Source organism: Lissotriton vulgaris, chromosome 7 (genome assembly GCF_964263255.1).
Source record: "Lissotriton vulgaris chromosome 7, aLisVul1.2, whole genome shotgun sequence".
Classification (NCBI taxonomy): Eukaryota; Metazoa; Chordata; class Amphibia; order Caudata; family Salamandridae; genus Lissotriton; species Lissotriton vulgaris.
In genome coordinates, this window is record NC_141695.1 from 909,868,879 (window position 1) to 909,888,687 (window position 19,809).

A 19,809-nucleotide genomic window follows, 5' to 3' on the forward strand; every position below is an offset into this window, starting at 1 on the left:
TTTACATTTATCATGTTAGGCCTGTCAATTTTAGGGTGGTCTTCCCTCCAACTTTTGCCTTCCTTCTCTAATTTTTTCAGACCATATTTCTGCTAGTCTCAGGACCTTGAGCATTTTACCACTGCTAACCAGTGCTTAACTTCATGTGTTCTCTCCTCTAACCGTGGTAATATTGGCTTACACCAAATTGGCATATTTAATGTACGTATAAGTCCCAAGTAAAGAGATATTATATGTACCCAGGGCCTGTAGATTAAATTCTACTGGTGGGCCTGCAGCACTGAGTGTGCCACCCACACAAGTAGCCCTTTAAACATGTATTAGCTCTGCCATTGCTGACCTGGTAAAATAAACCCTTTGCCACGCCAAACCTTTTTTTCTGCATATAAGTCTTTCCTAGAGTAGGCCCTGGGTAAACCAGAGGGTAGGGTGCAATGAACTTAAAAAGTATGACATGGGCTTTTAAGTCTTCCATGTCCTGAATGAAAAAAACTCTTCAATTAGTTTTTCACTACTGCAAGGCCTATCCCTCCCATAGGATAGTATTTATGTTGCTTCATTACATTTTATAAAGTGTTATTTCATGCTTGGTGTTTCCGGAATCCTAAATTAAAATCCTTACTTAAGGGGAAGTTGGATTTTAAATTACAATTCTGATTGTCCTCAAATTCTAACAGGTTCTCATGCCAGCTCCCCTTGCCACAGTTCACTGCCCAGCGTGCCCATAGTCCGCTACCCTCTGCTGCCTGTCTACTTGCTGTCCCTCTTGCTCTGTTTTGCCTTTTCTGGTAATTTTCCACCCTCTGTTTTGACTGTTCTGCCTGTTTTTCTGCCCTCTGTTTTGCCCTGCTCTGTTTTGCCTGTTCAGCCCTCTGCTTTGCCTTTCTTTATTTGTCTTTTGTCATCTAGTTTGCAGTTCTGCTCATTTTTCTGCCCTCTGTTTTGTCCTCTTCTGCTCTGTTCTTCTTTTCTGCTAAGTTTCTGATTTCTGTTTTGGACTTTTCTGCTCATATTGCTGCCTTCTGTTTGGTCTTTTATGCTTGTTTTTCTGCCTTCTGTTCTGCCCTCTTGTGCTCTGCCTTTTCTGCTCATTTTCCTGCCCTGTTTTGAATTTCTGATCACTTGTTTTTCTGCCCACTGTTTTGACTTCTTCTGCTTGTTTTTTCCTGCTGTTTCCTCAAGACCTGACTTTTTGACAAAGACCTTGCACCCCCGTGCCCAGATACCTCGAGGGGTGACAGTGTAACACTCTATAAAATGCTGATAGAAAATGCCATTTTGAGAAAGTTGGTATTTTCTTGACTTCACCATTTGGTGCCTGCATCCTGCCTGGGTCACATGACTGGGTGTAACTGATAGTTGGGCTTTGTGGATTCTTCCTAGACAGCCACACGCAATGGAAGTTTAGGAGTGATTGGGTGGGTCATCACTGGCAGGATGGGAGGGAGGAGATGTGCATAGCCCACTGACAGTTGAATAGGCTGTGCTCTGTCTTCACACAAAAGGCCTAACAACCCTGCATTGTTTCTTCAGCCAGCGTGGAGCCAGGCCAGGGGAGGTAGGAAATTCAATACACTTTAAAGACACTGGCTAAAAGCTTCTACTACCTTCCAGAACCAGAGCAACCGGGTATAAAAGAAGCACCGTAGACATCAACTTTTCAGTAAACCTCTGAACCTGGGGATACTCTGCCAGGAAGAAGGACTGCAGTGCCACCACAAGGACTGCCACTCTGTTGAACTGCCCCTGAAGGAGTTACTACCTGTCACCCTGCTTCTTGCTGCTCTCTTGCATGGGAAGGAAGAAGTGGGCCTGCAACCCATCTTGAAACCAGGACCCCAGAGTGACTCAAAAGGGCTAATCTGATGGCTTCCTGATCTCAGTCTAATGGACCTAAAAGGCTCCTCAACAGCTCCAGAGCACATCTTCAGTGAGTTCCTGACCCCCACGATGTGCCACTGAGGTTCTGGACCCTTGGTGTGGCTCATAGGTTTTTGGAATCAAGCTTTTGCTCTTTTTGCATCCAAAATTGGGCCCATTTGCACCGTAACTGCGCCCCTCGTGCTGAAAATCAGCAAAAGCCGCCAGCAGCATTTCTCTTCACACAGCAAGCATCATATGTCATGGAGGACTACCAACCCGCTGCACCAGTCCGCCCATCTGCGAGACCTGGCCTGCTCCTCGGGCCATGCTGACCATCACCAGTGATGCTCTCCTTGCTCCCTGCGGCCATCTCCAATGAGAACGGCCCTTTTGGCACAACAAAACTGGAAACTTTAAAACTTCCACTCGACTAATCTGGGACTGTATACAACCCGTGCTCCGTCATGGTTGGCCTGAACTTTTGACTTTGACCCAGTCCAGTGCGACCAGATAGCTGTGGCTGGTTCTTTCTTTTAGACATTATTTTACAGTTTATTCTTTAAAAATTACTGATTGAATTTTTGAGGTTTTTCTGTTGTTTTATTTACTAAAGACTGCTCTGTTTTTCTAACTTGGTGTGGGATATTTTTGTGTTTTGTTTGTACTGTTCTGTTTGAAGTGTTTCAGAAATACTTTACACATTGCCTTTGAGTTAAGCACGACTGCTCTGTGCCATGCAACCTAGGGGGTGAGCAGGGGTTATTTTGGGGTTTGCTTTTGTCGTACCTTGACTAGGATTGTGGTTGCTGTTTGACCTGGGCTCACAACTAAGTCCTCCAAAAAGCCAATTTCTTACACCACAGTACTCAGAATGATGCCAAAATTCGGATTTATTTTCAGAATTATCATTTTAAATTGTATCTTTGGGGGTGCGTGGCTTGCGCGCCGAGCAGTGAAGACGCGCTTCCCGTGAGCTCCGTGTTGGACTCCTTATCAAATGCCGTGAGAGCGCTGTATTCTGCTGTTTTGGTCTTCGAAACAGGTCTACTGTCGGCGGAAGGCTCCGCGACCAGCATGTTACCGGCAGAACGGATTTCCAAGCGGCATAGGCTCTAAATGACAAGCGGTAACTTTCTCTTCAGACGCGACGCGGGCGGCCGCCATTTTGTGCGCTGAGCCCGTGTCGTCGGTTCGTTACCTGCTTTAAGCTTTTTCTATATGTTGGGCATTATTCCACTGCTTAGCTCATAATCTTCACCACTATGGCGTCATTTTGGTTGCTCCTGGCCATTTTTATCCCCTTGTTCCATGCGTGCAAATGACTCTATGCTGTCTCTATAACCAAACCATGACGCCATTTTCCTAATGCTTCAATTGACTGGATTTTGTCTCTCCTATCAAATATACATCGAGGATTGTTATTTTTACCTCATCACTCTACTTTTCGTATGCTCTACGCATTTTCAGTGGTATTTATGAGGATGGTCACTTGTTTTTGTGTACTTTAACGCTGCGCCTGGTGTCATTTTTCCACATACCCCAGTGCTATCCTTTCTCAGCGTTCTGCAATTTGTTTACACCTGACTTACTGTCGGTGTTTCCTCTCAGTGATAGCTCCTCTGGTGCAATATCTTTCTGACGGAGTATCTCTGGCAGCGTTTGATGGCTCACATTATCATCATGGCTAATGACTCCAAGTTGTCTCAGACTGGTACCAAACCTAAGCGGCCTAAAAATGACCCGCCTTCTCCCATCAAGTCTTCCTCTAATCCTGTCCTCGACTCGATTCTTGAGGAGGTTCGCGGCCTCCAACCCTTTATGAGTGCGACTAATGACAGGCTCAAACAGATTGAAGACCGCTGGGTACTTAGGCAAAGTTTTGAACTTGGAGCAAAGGTTTAGCGATATTCAAGATGTTTCGAATAAAATTCCTCTCTTGGAGCAAGAAATCCACAAACTTAAGCTGCATACAGAGGATTTGGAAAATCGCAATAGAAGGAATAACCTACGCGTTTATGGTGTGCCGGAAAATTTGGAAGGTTCCGACATGGTGTCTTTTTTACAAAAATTTCTACAAGAACTTCTGGACCTCCAACCTACGTCATCTCCTCTGAACATTCAAAGAGCCCACCGACTTGGCCGCTTGAACTCTGCATCTAACAAATCGCGTGGCATTATTATGCTTTTTTTGGAATTCACAGAGCTGATGGCTGTGTTGCGTGCTGCAAGACTAAAACGATGTCTCCAGTGGTCTGGTCACAACATTTTCATATCCCAAGACCTCTCGACTGCGACTAATGCTAGACATAAAGAATTCTTGAATCTTCGACCTCTGATGCGACAACTTCCCATCCAATATGGCATTCTGCACCCTTGTTTCTGCAAGATTACTCATAACGGCCGGACCCGCTCATTTGATGATCCTCAAAAGCTCCATGCATATCTCCAAAGTGCTTCTCCGTCGACGATGGAAACTGTGCCTTAATCCTTCTTCTTGTGTCTACTCTTGAAATTCTAACTTGTCGCTTCCTGTCTTTCTCCCACTGTTAATGCGTTCTTACCTACTGTTTCTTTGTTTGTTTCTTCTTATTCATCTGTACTTTTTTATTCCTCTACTTTCCGCTCTTACACTTTTTTCCTCACCGTATACTTATGTCCTCTTTCTCAGTTGCTCATGGGGACGTTTCAGCTGCCAGGTGTATCCCTGCCCCTAATGCTTCTTTTTCTCGCTTACTCTCCGATCAGGCGTCTGTGCCTTGATCTGTTTACTTTTCTCTATCTTTTTTCTTGTCTCTTTTTTAGCTTTCCCTTTCTTTCTTTTTTCCCCTTTCCTCTTCCTACATTTCTTTTCCTTTTCTTCATTGTTCCATTCCTTTCTTCTCCTTTGCAATTTCTTCTTCGAATCTTTCCCTTTGCAATTTCGTTTGTCCTTCTGACCACGTTTTTAATGTGCGTTCTGAGTATTTCAAGAATTGCCCTTATTCGTATTTTATGTCATTGTTATTTCCTTTTTTGTAGTGCTTACCTTGCCATGTGTCTTCTTCACGTGTCGTCCATCACCCCTCTCCTCAATGGTGTGTAATTTTGTCTCCTGGAATGTCCGAGGTCTTGGTCACCCTGTCAAGCGTCAAAAGGTATTGTCTCATCTATCCAAAATTGGTTCTCAAGTTGTTTTTCTTCAGGAAACGCATTGTTCCGATGTTGAATCAATCAAATTGAAGAGACAGTGGGTGGGTCAAGTTGTATTTTCTCCAGCGTGTCTTAAAAAAGGAGGGGTTGCTATTCTATTTCATAAGGCTTTGAATGTACAGATTATATCCTCTCAACATGATGATGAAGGACGTTGGGGAATGGCTAAGGTTGTTATCCATAAGAAGACAATGGTTTTACTCAATATTTATGGTCCAGTACGTCCTGACCCTAAGTTTTGGAGTGCTATTAAAACCCTGATTTCTTCCATAGACTGTCCTGATTTTATCATTGCTGGTGATTTTAACCAATGGTTGGACCCATTTTCGGGCAGATTATCCTCCAGTAAATTTCAGCCGGACAAATCCCACAAAAGTTTCCAATCTGCCATTGCCTCACGTCCATTATATGATTCTTGGAAATTATGTAACCCAGATGTGTTGGAATATACCTTTTTTTCCTCTGTTCACCACACCCGCTCTAGAATTGATTACATTATGATTAGTAAATCCTTACTCCCCTCCATTCACAAATCTACCATTGGATCCATTTTTATTTCTGACCATGCCCCTGTCTCTACCTCACTTGATCTGTCCCTGATACCCTCTAAATTTAGTCACTGGAAGTTTAACACCTTTCTTCTCTCTGATGAAATTTTTCTAAAGGAAAGTGCGGAATTTTCTACTTATTTTTTTACATTTAATGATCCCTCTGATACTTCCATTCCCAACAATTGGGATGCGTTTAAAGCCGCATTTCGAGCATTTACCATCTCATATGTTGCTAAAAAGAAGAAACTCAATAGGGAAAAGTACGACAACCAACTTTGTACGATTAAGAACCTCAAACATTTATATTTCTCTTCTAAATCCTCCTCCTCTCTTCATGATTTGATCTTAGCTAAAACGGACCTTAACAAGATTATTACCAATGAAGCTTGTAATACCCTCCTCAAAATTAAATCCAAATTTCATGGTGGCCAAAATAAAGCCGGGAAGATGTTAGCAAACTATTTAAAAATCAAATCTGAACGCAAAAATATTGGTCCCATCTTTAATGATTCTCTAAACAAATTGGTTACAGCTGATGAAGATATTGCTACTGTCTTCCACTCCTACTATCACTCCCTATATACTGATGACACCCACCCCTCTGATGTAAACTTATCCTCCTTTTTTGAGGGTCTTCCCCCTCCCCCATCCCTACCAGATAAATTTGCGACCTTAGAAGAGGAAATTTCACTTCAAGAGGTTACCCGAGCCATTCAATCCCTCAAGCGCTCGAAGGCTCCTGGTCCAGATGGCCTTCCTGTGGAATTTTATTCTTCGTTTCAAACCTTTTTTGCCCCTAAACTTCTACAACTTTTTAACTCTTTTATTGGTAATGCGAAAGCTTCTGGGTCCTTTTTGGAAGCATTAATTATCCTCATTCCGAAACCTGATAAAGATCACACCCAATGCAAAAATTATCGTCCTATATCCCTGATAAACTATGATTGCAAAATTTTTGCTAAAATACTTGCTTCCCGTCTTGATTCCCTTATCCCCCATCTTATCAAGACAGACCAGGTGGGTTTTGTAAAGGGTAGACTTGCTGCGGACAATGCTTGTGTATTCTCTAATGTCATTGCTCACAGCAAACATCTTAAAGTCCCTTTAGCTGCTCTATCCTTAGATGCTGAGAAAGCGTTTGATCGCATCAACTGGCAATATCTCATTCATACCCTACGCTGGTTTGGTTTTGGCCCTTCTTTTATTTCTATGATTAAACTTCTTTATTCCTCCCCACGTGCTAGTCTTTTTGTCAATAACCACTTTTCCAAATCATTCTCCTTGTCTAGAGGCACTCGTCAGGGATGTCCTCTTTCTCCCCTGCTGTTTATTCTCTGTCTTGAGCCCTTCTTAGAAAGAATTCGTTCAAATCCTAACATCACTGGTTTGACATTGGCCTCTATTGAAACTAAATTGTCCGCTTATGCTGATGATGTACTAATATATATGTCCAATCCTGAAATCTCCCTCCCGCCATTCATGGATGAGGTACGTTTGTATTCCTCTATTTCGGGATATAAATTGAACTTATCCAAAACGGAAGTCCTTCCTCTTAATCCACTTTGCTACCAATACATGTTTAACGATACTGGTTTTGCTTGGTGCCCCTCAAAAATTAAATACCTTGGCATCTGGTTTGCTCCCTCCCTAAAAGATACCCTTAAATTTACGTTTGACTCTCTTATAAAGAAAATGACCTCCCTTCTTCAAATATGGTCCCCATTATTTCTTTCCTGGTGGGGTAGATTGGACACAATTAAAATGAAGATTACCCCTCATGTTCTTTATACGGTGTCTATGCTTCCCTTCAAAATTCCCCTTTCATATTTCTCTCGCTTAAACTCTTTATGTACTAAATTTTTGTGGAATGACAAACATCCCCGAATAGCACTACAGAAGCTGAATCACCCTAAATCTGAAGGTGGAGTTCGATTTCCTAACTTTAAATGTACCACTCTGCTTTCCTGATCAAACAAGCCTTTTCTTTAGCATATAATTTTGATGACACTCCTGTACCTACATGGGTTCTTCTGGAACGCTCTTTCCTGAAATATTTTTCATTTCAACATGTTGTTTTTATGTCAAACTGTTCATTTCTGACTAAATACCCTATCTTGAAATACTCCCGAAGTGTATTACACAATGTTTTCTCCACTAATCTTTCCACATTGCAATGTTTTTTATTATCTGTTGTATGGTATAACAAATTTCTTCGTTACAAGGGTAAATCATTTTACTTTAAGCATTGGAAAGAGAAGAATATTGTATTTGTTCATCAGTTTTTTGATCATGACTCTCTCATTCCTTTTTCAAACCAGCAACTGGTATTTAATTTACCTTTGTCTTATCTTTCTGAATATAACATTATTACATCTGCAATTCAGTCGCACTTAGCTTCCCTTTCCATTCTTGTTGACTCCCCATCTTGTGTTCCTACCTCTTCCCTTTATTCCTTATTTTCCTTTCAACAACCTAAGGCTGCCCTTGTTTATTCATTATTACTGTCACCTAGTTCAGATCGTTCTAAATCACCTGTTGAGATTGCATGGGAAACGGACCTTAATATGTCTCTCTCTGTCCTGTTATGGGAACGTTTATGGTCCAAATTGTTTAAGATATCTCCTGCTGCCCGCATTACCCAATCGTTGTTGTTCATTTATCATAGAGTTATTATCACTCCTGTAACTGTTCATAAGTTCTCTCCAACATCATCTCCAATATTCTGGTCCAGTGCTAGTGAAACTGGGTCACTTAAACATTTATTGTTTGAGTGTTTTCATGTTTCATCATTTTGGAAAGAAGTTTGGAAAACCTGTATGTTAATCTTTGATTGTTCTGCCCAGTTCACTTTACAGGCTATTTTTCTAGGATCATTATCGTCTGATGTAGATATTATCTCTTCTTCTGAGAGATTGTTGGATTTGTTTATTTCTCTTGCATTTAAAGTTATCCTATTGTGTTGGAAAGATAATTCTAAAATTTCTATACACACCTGGTGGAATTTTGTTTGTGATGAACATAGAATTGCTATCGCTTCGTCCTATTCCATTCCCCTTAAAATTAAATCTGATCTCCTTTGGCTCCCCTTTACCGCTTATCTTTCCTCCAAATCTCATCCTTGACTGATGCTCTGTATTCCCGCTTATTCTCCCCTTCTCTTTTCTCTCCCTTTTCTTCCCTTTTTCTGTACTTGCTTTTTTTTCATTCTTTCTTCTTTCCTCTTTCCCATACTCTTGGTTTTCCCCTTTTTTCCTTTTCTCTTCTCTATATGCTCATTTCTTTCTTCGTTCCTATTGCTCATGCATATGTTTTCCTTCCTCTCTTCCTTATTTCATTGTTCCAATTTTCTTGTATAACATATGTATTGTATTTAATCTAAAATGCTAATAAAAATCTCTTAAACAAAAAAATAATTGTATCTTTGGCTCAAAAAAAGCTGTCTCACCTACTTAAGCAATGCTGACCAAGCTGAAGGATTGGAGAAGCATGGTGCAACTTTGGACATCCAGCTTGAGAATGTGGAATGGTTCATTCTGGGTTAAGTCAACTGATGGAAAAACATTAACTAAGGTAGTCTCCAATTACTCTGTCTCTGGCTTGAAATATTGCACAGTATGTTATCTTATGTGGAAGTTTATGATTGGGAACAGTAATCCCTTACATCCACAGCTCGATCAGCAAGTTTAACTTGCTTTTGATTCAGGGTCTTCATATCGCCAAGATTAAAACTGCTAGGATAACTCAGAACATTCATTTTACTAGTTACAGGTTAATGCAGGGAAAGGCCCAGTGAGCCAACTCCCCATTTGTCAGTTCCTCCAATCGACTACCTATGAGGAAGTTCTATTCTCAATATCCACATTACAAAGTCTCGTCAGGCAAATTACTTCTTGCAGTACAGGGTTTTCGAGTGGTCATATTATTTTCTCGTTCCGAGAGAACTCAGGCTTCGTTGATCAACTTGCTCCAGCAGGTAGAGTTTGCATTAGAGATGAGCTGCAAATGCTTCTGTGGACATCAGAAGTCAAGAATCTTTCTTTCAAAGTTCTGGATACGACTTATGTGTGGAGAACATGGTATTACTGAGCACACAGATGCCTGATAGGCATGCATTCAGTATGACATTGTGTCCTTGTAGTGGCACAAGCATGTGTTCAAAATATAAACTAATTTACTATTGGAAGTTTCTGCTAAACCAATCCTAACAACAGTACAAAACTCTCAACTCTTACAGTGTGTACCTGCGGATGGATTTCCTTTTCTGCCTTTCAGCACAGACTAATTCCCAATATTCCATACATTTAAGAGCCAAGATGGTGGGACCAACTCCAAGCAGTGCAAAGCTTCACTAATGCTTCTCAAATCCACCCATGTCTTTTCACGTTCAGTCTTCTATGCTGCAGTGAAAATACCTCCACAGACCCACATTTAAACAAGGGCTCTGGCTGGGAAAATGTACCAAACGCATACTTTGACCTGTACTCTGAAATGAGGATACTGTTTAGCCATCTAATTTAGTCACACATGAAAGAGAGTAGTTTATTCTCTTTTTTCTATGCTTTGTGTGAGAATCCTTTGAAATGGGTGCTGTAAAGCAGAATAGACTTAAGGTGTGACGTGCTGGAAAGACGAGGCACAAATAAACATACGCATGGGTGTTATTAGGAAGAACTCAACTAGGGAGCTATATAACACTAATAAAAGAAAGAGAGCATCTGGGTCCAAATCGCAATCCTTACAGTAAGACTGATGGCAAGAGGGCCTATAGTGTGGTGGCACTAATGTTAAATAATGAGGGGAATCTTCGTTTTCTTTTTGGTTGGGGCAATTCTGATCTAGGTAAGAAAGCTGTTTCATATACTGTTAGTGTAAAAAGTTTGTATTCTTTTTAAAGAGTCATCTCCAGTCTGGTGATGTTTTAGCCTGTGGTATAGGCCTATCCATCTGAGGGGATTTGTTTTCCTGGTCAGGTGGGCTGATGGCCTTTGGTCCTGATGGTAATGTGGATTGAGCAGGGGAGCAGTGACGTTCATTCAGCATTGTGGTGATGTCTGTCATTGATAACATGTTAAGGGGTGTGAAGGTGTGAAGGATGTCTTTAACAAGTGCCAGGCTGATGTCAGGTTGATAGTGGTGCAGAGAGGTGCTTTTTCCAGGTGTGTGAAGACTTGAGCTTGTCTCGTTGTTCTGACATTTGTTTCTGGAAGGAAGGGGGGGGGTGCTATCATGTAAATAAAGGAACTCTTTGCCTCTGTGCCCCCGCTGTATAATGAGATAGTCACTGGCGCAAACAGGCCACGAGAAGGCACACTCACAATGTGCCACAAAAAGGTGAAGCACTGTCACTGCGCCCCCTAAGGGCAGCCCCCTCAAGGAGTGAAAGAGGGTCCCATGGATGTCCCATCCTATTGCAGAAATGTTGTTGTTGTTGTTTTTGTACTTGTATAGCGCACAGCTACCCGCAGTGGGTTTCCCGGCGCTTGTACAAATACCGCAAGGGAACCCTTCCTGGCTTTCCCTGTAAAGTGTCCACTCCTGGGCACCCCCATGGTGCAGACCAGGCATCCCTCGCGCTTTGGAGACTAAGCAAGATATTGCCCAGAGTTGCAGCGTGGGACCCATGATCAGAATAGGCACTGAGGCGAGAATATCCGGTCAGGGGAATTAATGAGCTTGAGACCCGCCGAGGCGGGAATCGAACCCTGGTCCCTGGCCAGAGCTCTGCATCGAGGTCTGCCTGCTCTAACCATTGAGCCACACTTCTCCACAGGAAGGTGCGTCCACTTACTGCATCTGCCCGCAATGGGATGGCAAAGTGTCAGGACTCCGTATTTCACTGAGTGCACTGCCCCTAGTGCATCATGAGCTCATGGCTGAATGAAAGCACCACATTCATTGTCAAAGGGAACACTTTCTCTTTTGAGGCCGGCACACCTGTTTAAAGGTGAGCTGTAGTGCAAACAGTGAAAGAGCACCAGTTTTATAATAAGGACCCTAGTGGTTTGAAAGTGGTTGCTGAGGTCTTCGTAAAGGACATCCATTTTGAGAACTTGAGCAGAGCTGAGAGTTGTTTTTCTTTCTCTGGTTGAACACAGTGAAGTGGAGTGGTTCAGATGAAGGGAGGGGGATAGTGAAATGGACTGTCGCGTCCAAGGGTATTTAGTCTCATTAAATGTGTGTGCAAGATATTAACATTTTGAGATTGAAGGTGTTCCCTTCGGTATAAATGGGTTTAGAGACATGAATATTAATGTGCAGAATTGTGAGGAATGCATTAAGGGATTCCTTCATGTTTTTGGTGTTGGAAGGCCCTGAAGAAGGTTTGGAGGGAATACTGAAAGGAATACTAGAAGTTGAGGTCCGAGATTTCTTTTATGACGTTCTTGTTGGGCACAGGAGACTGTAGATCAGATTGAAGGAAGATGATTGGGAAATTGTGAGTGGTAAATGCAGGTGAAAGGTTTGAATGACCTAGGTGTGTGCACAAGAGAAATTGTGGATTAAGTGTGTCTTTCTTCGATTTATTGTATGTGGTATACGTGTTTGTTATAGTAGCCTGCAAGTATGAGTATGTCAAGGATGTGGGTGCAAACTTTGTCCCTGTTTTGAAGAGTGCAGCTAGCTACTTTGTGCTCTCTGATGGATCAGCAATGCAAATTAGCTGAAACTTGTGATTTGAGGTGTATCAATCAAGTCACCTTTGGACACAGGAACATGTGTGGGTGCAGAGAAGTTGCTGAGAGTCTGACTGACACTTTTTTAAGCTGGCATATCAATTAAAGGTTTTTTGATGATTTGCCAGAGGGAACTAAACGGGTTTAGTACACACAATATCGAATCCCTTCACGTGATTTCCCAAGGAAACGCTGATATCACATACAGGAACACACCGCAAGCTGGAAACCCCTGCACAAAACGTGTTTCTGACTAATATTTGGAGGCCGTGCACAGCAGTTGTTCATTGGACCAGGGCGTCAGCTTCAGAGCTACTGTTTTTTAATATCTTTTAGAAGTGCCGCAGGCTGTGCTCAGCACAAAACGCCTCTCAATCCAAGGCCAGCCCCCACCTCTCACTCACTAGAAAGTTTATACAGGTTGTTTACATATCTATTTGCATATGATTGAATCAAACTTATTTATAAGTCAAGCCAGTGAATGATTCACCCAAAGCACTCCTTTCTAGCAATATTGGAGTATAGAAAAGAAAACTGTTCTAGAAGACTAAACGCAAGAACTTGTTTATATGATGCCAAATGCAAGCCCTAAGGCAACAGCTATTGTTTTTTGTGCCAGGATCACTTTACACCAAGTGCTACTGAGATGGAAAAACTAACAGAAATGTGAGTCCTAGCGCTTTCAGGTTGCAGTTAGCCTGCAAAGTTAAACTGAAATGCAAAGAAATACACTTAAGGTGACATTTCCTCAGTCAGTGTGTATAAGCACTTTTTCTTTGCTTCGCCTCCCCGTCTTGAAATAGTTTCCCTTACAAAGGAAAGACATAGGCGGAGGTCCCTGCAAGGGCTTCGGAGCTCCACCACCACTGGCACCACTGCATTTGTCCCACCTAATTCATACTTGAATCAGTTTTCAATTCGCTTTTTTCCAAGTGTTTCCTCTTTTCTGTCCCTTCTACCAACCATCTTTGAATGTCTAGCACTGCTCCACCTGACCCTTCCCTCCAACTCTGCTCTGTTCCCATTTTTAGGTCTCGCCTGTCGATGCGCATGCGCATCGAGCTTGCGAGACTATGGGGGCTTAAACAGTCTTTAACCAACTTGCAAGGAATCGTGGCGATTCCTTGCAGTGCCCGTGAAATTCAAGCTCAATGCGCATGCGCATTGACATTAAAAGCGCGTGCACATGAAAGCGACAAGGCTGCCTCCCACGGCAATCCCCAACCCCATCCGCCAGCACCTCCCCTCTCTCTCGCACCCACCCCCAGCCGCCAGCACCTCCCCTCTCTCTCCCCGCACACAGACAGGGTCGCATTCCTCCCGCCAGCACCTCCCCTCTCTCTCGCACCCACCCCCAGCCGCCAGCACCTCCCCTCTCTCTCCCCGCACACAGACAGGGTCGCATTCCTCCACAGACAGGCTGCCATTTCTCATCCCCCTCCCCAGCCACCAGCTCCTCTGTCTCGTCTCCCTTAACCATGCACAACTCACACACTGAAACACACTATTTTTAAAACTAAATTCGCCAGCCTTCGACATCTGTTCCCCAGCCCCCAGCCGCCAGAACCTCCCCTCTCTCTCCCCGGACACAGCCAGGATCGCAATTCTCCTCTCCCTCCCCCTCTCTCTACCCGGACACAGCCAGGCTCGCAATTCTCCTCCCCCTCAAGGCTCCCTCCCATGGCAATCCCCAACCCCATCCGCCAGCACCTCCCCTCTCTCTCGCACCCACCCCCAGCCGACAGCACCTCCCCTCTCTCTCCCCGCACACAGACAGGGTCGCATTCCTCCACAGACAGGCTGCCATTTCTCATACCCCTCCCCAGCCACCAGCTCCTCTGTCTCGTCTCCCTTAACCATGCACAACTCACACACTGAAACACACTATTTTTAAAACAAAATTTGCCAGCCTTCGACATCTGTTCCCCAGCCGCCAGAACCTCCCCTCTCTCTCCCCGGACACAGCCAGGCTCGCAATTCTCCTCCCCCTCCCCCTCTCTCTCCCCGGACACAGCCACGCTCGCAATTATCCTCCCCCTCACCAGACGCCAGCACCTCCCCTCTCTCTCCCTGGACACAGCCAGCCTCGCATTTCTCCTCCCCCTCCCCATCCGCCAGCACCTCCCCTCTCTCTCCCTGCAGTATCACGAACGTGTCTTGTTTTAAACACGCATTTCACAGCTTCGCATTGAGTACTAAAACATGTACATGTGTGGGAGTGAACGGCAGCGTTCAAATGCTGGTTGCAAGTTGCAGCCCGTTCCTTTCTGCTGATACTTACTTTGTATCGAGTGCCCAGCCTTCATACTTAAAACCAGGGCTTCAAACTGAGCCAGCAAAGGGAAGCCGCATTGAAAGCCCCCTCAGCCACCCACCCCATCAACCCACACGAAACAGATAGAGGGCTGCCATTGTTTTTGATTTGGGTGGGCTCAACAGCATTTGAGCGCTGGCTATTGGCATTGTAATTTATTGTTCATTATCAGACTCGCAAGAAATGGTGCTCGTTTAGCAACGGATCCTTCGTACAACACACACTCCGTTCACACCACTTCGCCACACCACAACAAAATTTTCATACACACATACCCGGATCAAGGGGACTTTCACACACACCCTCTATTACGTCTCCTTGGGTTACATTTATACGCACACACAACACACAACACGTACTACATTACACGCACAACTTATGGATTGCTAACACAGCTTATGCTTACTTAACACTACCAACCTGCTAGACAGTGGCCACAGCTTCTAATTACACTTGGGACACAAATCTGGCACACAATCTCTGATTCATATGCATAGTAACAGACATCCCTATATACCAGGCGTACCTCCTCACCCACTCGTCATCTATCACCCACTCTGCATCTATCACCTCTGCAGACCCACTCTGCACCTTGCACCCACTCTGCACCTTGCACCCACTCTGCACCTTGCACCCACTCGGCAGCTTGCACCCACTCTGCAGCTTGCACCCACTCTGCAGCTTGCACCCACTCTGCAGCTTGCACACATACACACAGGAAAACACAACTCACAGACAATACTTTACTGCTGATCAGTATACATCCAGACTCGCTACAAATGTTGCTTGTTTAACAACGGATCCTTTCTTACAACACACACTCCGTTCACACCACTTCGCCACACCACAACAAAGTTTTCATACACACATTCACGGATCAAGGGGACTTTCACACACACACTCTATTACGTCTCCTTGGGTTGCATTTTGACGCACACACAACACATACTAAATTACACGCACACCCAAAAAAGAAAAAATGACAGCAAGTTCGAGGCACAGGAGGGATGGCTAGCTTTACTTTCAAAAGACTTGTGTCAAAACGAATAAAAAAAATAAAATAACACCCCATTCAGCTGGCCTACTATTTCCCCGCATCCCTCTACAGCGTGATACGATCACACTCCCACAACCTCCATCACGCACCATCACTCAGCAACACACCCTCACACACAACCTCAACAGCCTCACCCTCACACACACTCAATCACCCTCACCCACTCACCATCACACACCATCACTCAACAACACCCCCAAACCCTCCCACCCCCTCACACCCCCTCAACCTCACAAACACTCACCCTCACCCACAGTCACACACTCAACCTTCAAACTCGCACACCCTCACTCACCTTGACACCCTCACAACACTCAGCCTCACTCACGCTCAAACTATCACCTTCACTCACCCACACCTATCATCACACACTATCACATCCCATTACCCTCACCTTCACACACCCTCACACCATCACCCTCACACCCACACTCATACTCACACCGTCACCCTCACTCACCCTCACACAACATCACACACCCTCACACCCCCTAAAAATCACATCCAATCACCCTCACACTGTCCAAGTCCACCCTCACAACCCTCAAACCCTCACTCATACTCACATCGTCACCCTCACTCACCCTCACACACCATCACACACACTCACACCCCCTGACCCTCACATCCACTCACCCTCACACCGTCAAAGACAACACTCCAACTACACCATAAAAGTACAATACCACACTACAACTCTACACTCCAACTACAACTCCACCCTCAAACTCCACACAAAAATAACGTTAGTCAACATTTACACTCACCCCCTCATCCTCACACACACACTCACAACACTCACACCCTCACTCACACTAAAACAGTCACCCTCAATCACTCTCACACACCATCACGCACCCTCAAACACCCAAAGACTCACATCCACTCACCCTCACACTCACACAGTCCAAGTCCACCCTCCAACTACACCCTATACCTACAATACCACCCTACAACTCTACACTCCAACTACAACTCTACTCTCCAAATCCACACATAAATAACGTAAGGCAACATTTATTTTAATACGTAAAATTCGGATTACACACTTGTAGCTATTAAAACATTAAAACTTAATGCAACGCAAGGACAGTGCAGCAATTAATACACAAAAATAAAGAAAGGGATTGTAAAATAAAACCGTTCTTTCACAAAGATCATAAATGCACACAAAATAGACAAACATATGAATACACAGCAAAAAATACAACAATTTTTAAGTGGACAAAGTGAGCTAAAGGAAAAAAATTCACAACAGAAAGCACTTACTAAAGTAAGGGGAAATAAACAAGTAAACAATGCCAGAAATAATCAAAAACACAAACAAAATGCGTCATCACAAAAGCACAAGACTCTGGTGTTGCTCTGACTTATGCTGCTGTTGCACGAAGTGTTTTGGTGGTGCTAAGTGCACAACCACAGGAACACCGTACACCAAAACAGCATCAAACAACATCAAAAGAGCACTACTCAACAACACAACAGCCAACGCCCCTTGCCCACGCAGCTGTTCACAAAAAATTAGGGAAGTACAGAAAATACAAAAACATCCTAAGACGTCTACCCTTATGCCCATAAATTAAAAGCAACACCCTTATTCTCACTGTTGCATACATCAAAGATAGTTCACATACACATTCTGATCTAACACATACTAAGCTAAAAAACACAAAACACGTTTGGGGAAGAAAATAGACTGCATACAGTACTACAAATTTACACATACTGTGGCAAACTCCAAAAGGCTCACATGCACTCACCCTCACACTCACACCGTCAAAGTCCAGCCTCCAACTACACCCTATAACTACAATACAACTCTACAACTCTACACTCCAAATACAACTCCAGCCTCCAACTGTACACATAAATATCGTTAAGCAACTATTTGAATTATACGTAAAAAGAGGATTACACACTTGCAGCTAGTCCAAAATGCAAAATTAAAGCAATGCAAGGAGGGTGCAGCTATTAATACACAAATATGCAAACAGGGATTGGAAAATAAAACAATTCTTTCACAAAAATCATAAAATACACATATTACATCACTGTACATCCTCTTAATACATTGCTAGGGAAAATAAATTCAGCAAATACACAAAGTTTCCTTTAATACATCAAGTACCTCAATAACATATAATCCGGCTACTTCAGCATCACAGGGAAAAAACAATGCAAACACAACATACATAAATATATTATAAACTAAATAGCACTTCAAAGTTCAAATAACAGCTCTTGTACGTCAAATAACAAACACCAGCAAAAAATACATTACATTACAGTTTTAGAAAACATATGCATTACATATCGACAATTGAAAACAAGACTTTAATTTACATTACATTACAAACATTTACAACACTCAGCCTCACTCACGCTCAAACTATCACCTTCACTCACCCACACCTATCATCACACACTATCACATCCCATTACCCTCACCTTCACACACCCTCACACCATCAACCTCACACCCACACTCATACTCACACCGTCACCCTCACTCACCCTCACACAACATCACACACCCTCACACCCCCTAAAAATCACATCCAATCACCCTCACACCGTCCAAGTCCACCCTCACAACCCTCAAACCCTCACTCATACTCACATCGTCACCCTCACTCACCCTCAAACACACTCCCACCCCCTGACCCTCACATCCACTCACCCTCACACTCACACCGTCAAAGACAACACTCCAACTACACCATAAAAGTACAATACCACACTACAACTCTACACTCCAACTACAACTCCACCCTCAAACTCCACACAAAAATAACGTTAGTCAACATTTACACTCACCCCCTCATCCTCACACACACACTCACAACACTCACACCCTCACTCATACTAAAACAGTCACCCTCAATCACTCTCACACACCATCACGCACCCTCAAACACCCAAAGACTCACATCCACTCACCCTCATACTCACACAGTCCAAGTCCACCCTCCAACTACACCCTATACCTACAATACCACCCTACAACTCTACACTCCAACTACAACTCTACTCTCCAAATCCACACATAAATAACGTAAGGCAACATTTATTTTAATACGTAAAATTCGGATTACACACTTGTAGCTATTAAAACATTAAAACTTAATGCAACGCAAGGACAGTGCAGCAATTAATACACAAAAATAAAGAAAGGGATTGTAAAATAAAACCGTTCTTTCACAAAGATCATAAATGCACACAAAATAGACAAACATATGAATACACAGCAAAAAATACAACAATTTTTAAGTGGACAAAGTGAGCTAAAGGAAAAAAATTCACAACAGAAAGCACTTACTAAAGTAAGGGGAAATAAACAAGTAAACAATGCCAGAAATAATCAAAAACACAAACAAAATGCGTCATCACAAAAGCACAAGACTCTGGTGTTGCTCTGACTTATGCTGCTGTTGCACGAAGTGTTTTGGTGGTGCTAAGTGCACAACCACAGGAACACCGTACACCAAAACAGCATCAAACAACATCAAAAGAGCACTACTCAACAACACAACAGCCAACGCCCCTTGCCCACGCAGCTGTTCACAAAAAATTAGGGAAGTACAGAAAATACAAAAACATCCTAAGACGTCTACCCTTATGCCCATAAATTAAAAGCAACACCCTTATTCTCACTGTTGCATACATCAAAGATAGTTCACATACACATTCTGATCTAACACATACTAAGCTAAAAAACACAAAACACGTTTGGGGAAGAAAATAGACTGCATACAGTACTACAAATTTACACATACTGTGGCAAACTCCAAAAGGCTCACATGCACTCACCCTCACACTCACACCGTCAAAGTCCAGCCTCCAACTACACCCTATAACTACAATACAACTCTACAACTCTACACTCCAAATACAACTCCAGCCTCCAACTGTACACATAAATATCGTTAAGCAACTATTTGAATTATACATAAAAAGAGGATTACACACTTGCAGCTAGTCCAAAATGCAAAATTAAAGCAATGCAAGGAGGGTGCAGCTATTAATACACAAATATGCAAACAGGGATTGGAAAATAAAACAATTCTTTCACAAAAATCATAAAATACACATATTACATCACTGTACATCCTCTTAATACATTGCTAGGGAAAATAAATTCAGCAAATACACAAAGTTTCC

At 43.1% G+C, this 19,809-nt stretch overlaps 1 long non-coding RNA gene across 1 annotated transcript in view; it reads left to right on the forward strand.

Annotated features, from left to right (window-relative positions):
• The window catches only part of LOC147702678 (uncharacterized), a 235,579-nt gene that overhangs the window by 90,759 nt on the left and 125,011 nt on the right, over window positions 1–19,809 (forward strand). Inside the window, exon 2 of the long non-coding RNA XR_015297241.1 lies at window positions 4,882–4,997. This is a non-coding gene — a long non-coding RNA (uncharacterized LOC147702678). The remainder of the gene's footprint in view (window positions 1–4,881; window positions 4,998–19,809) is intronic.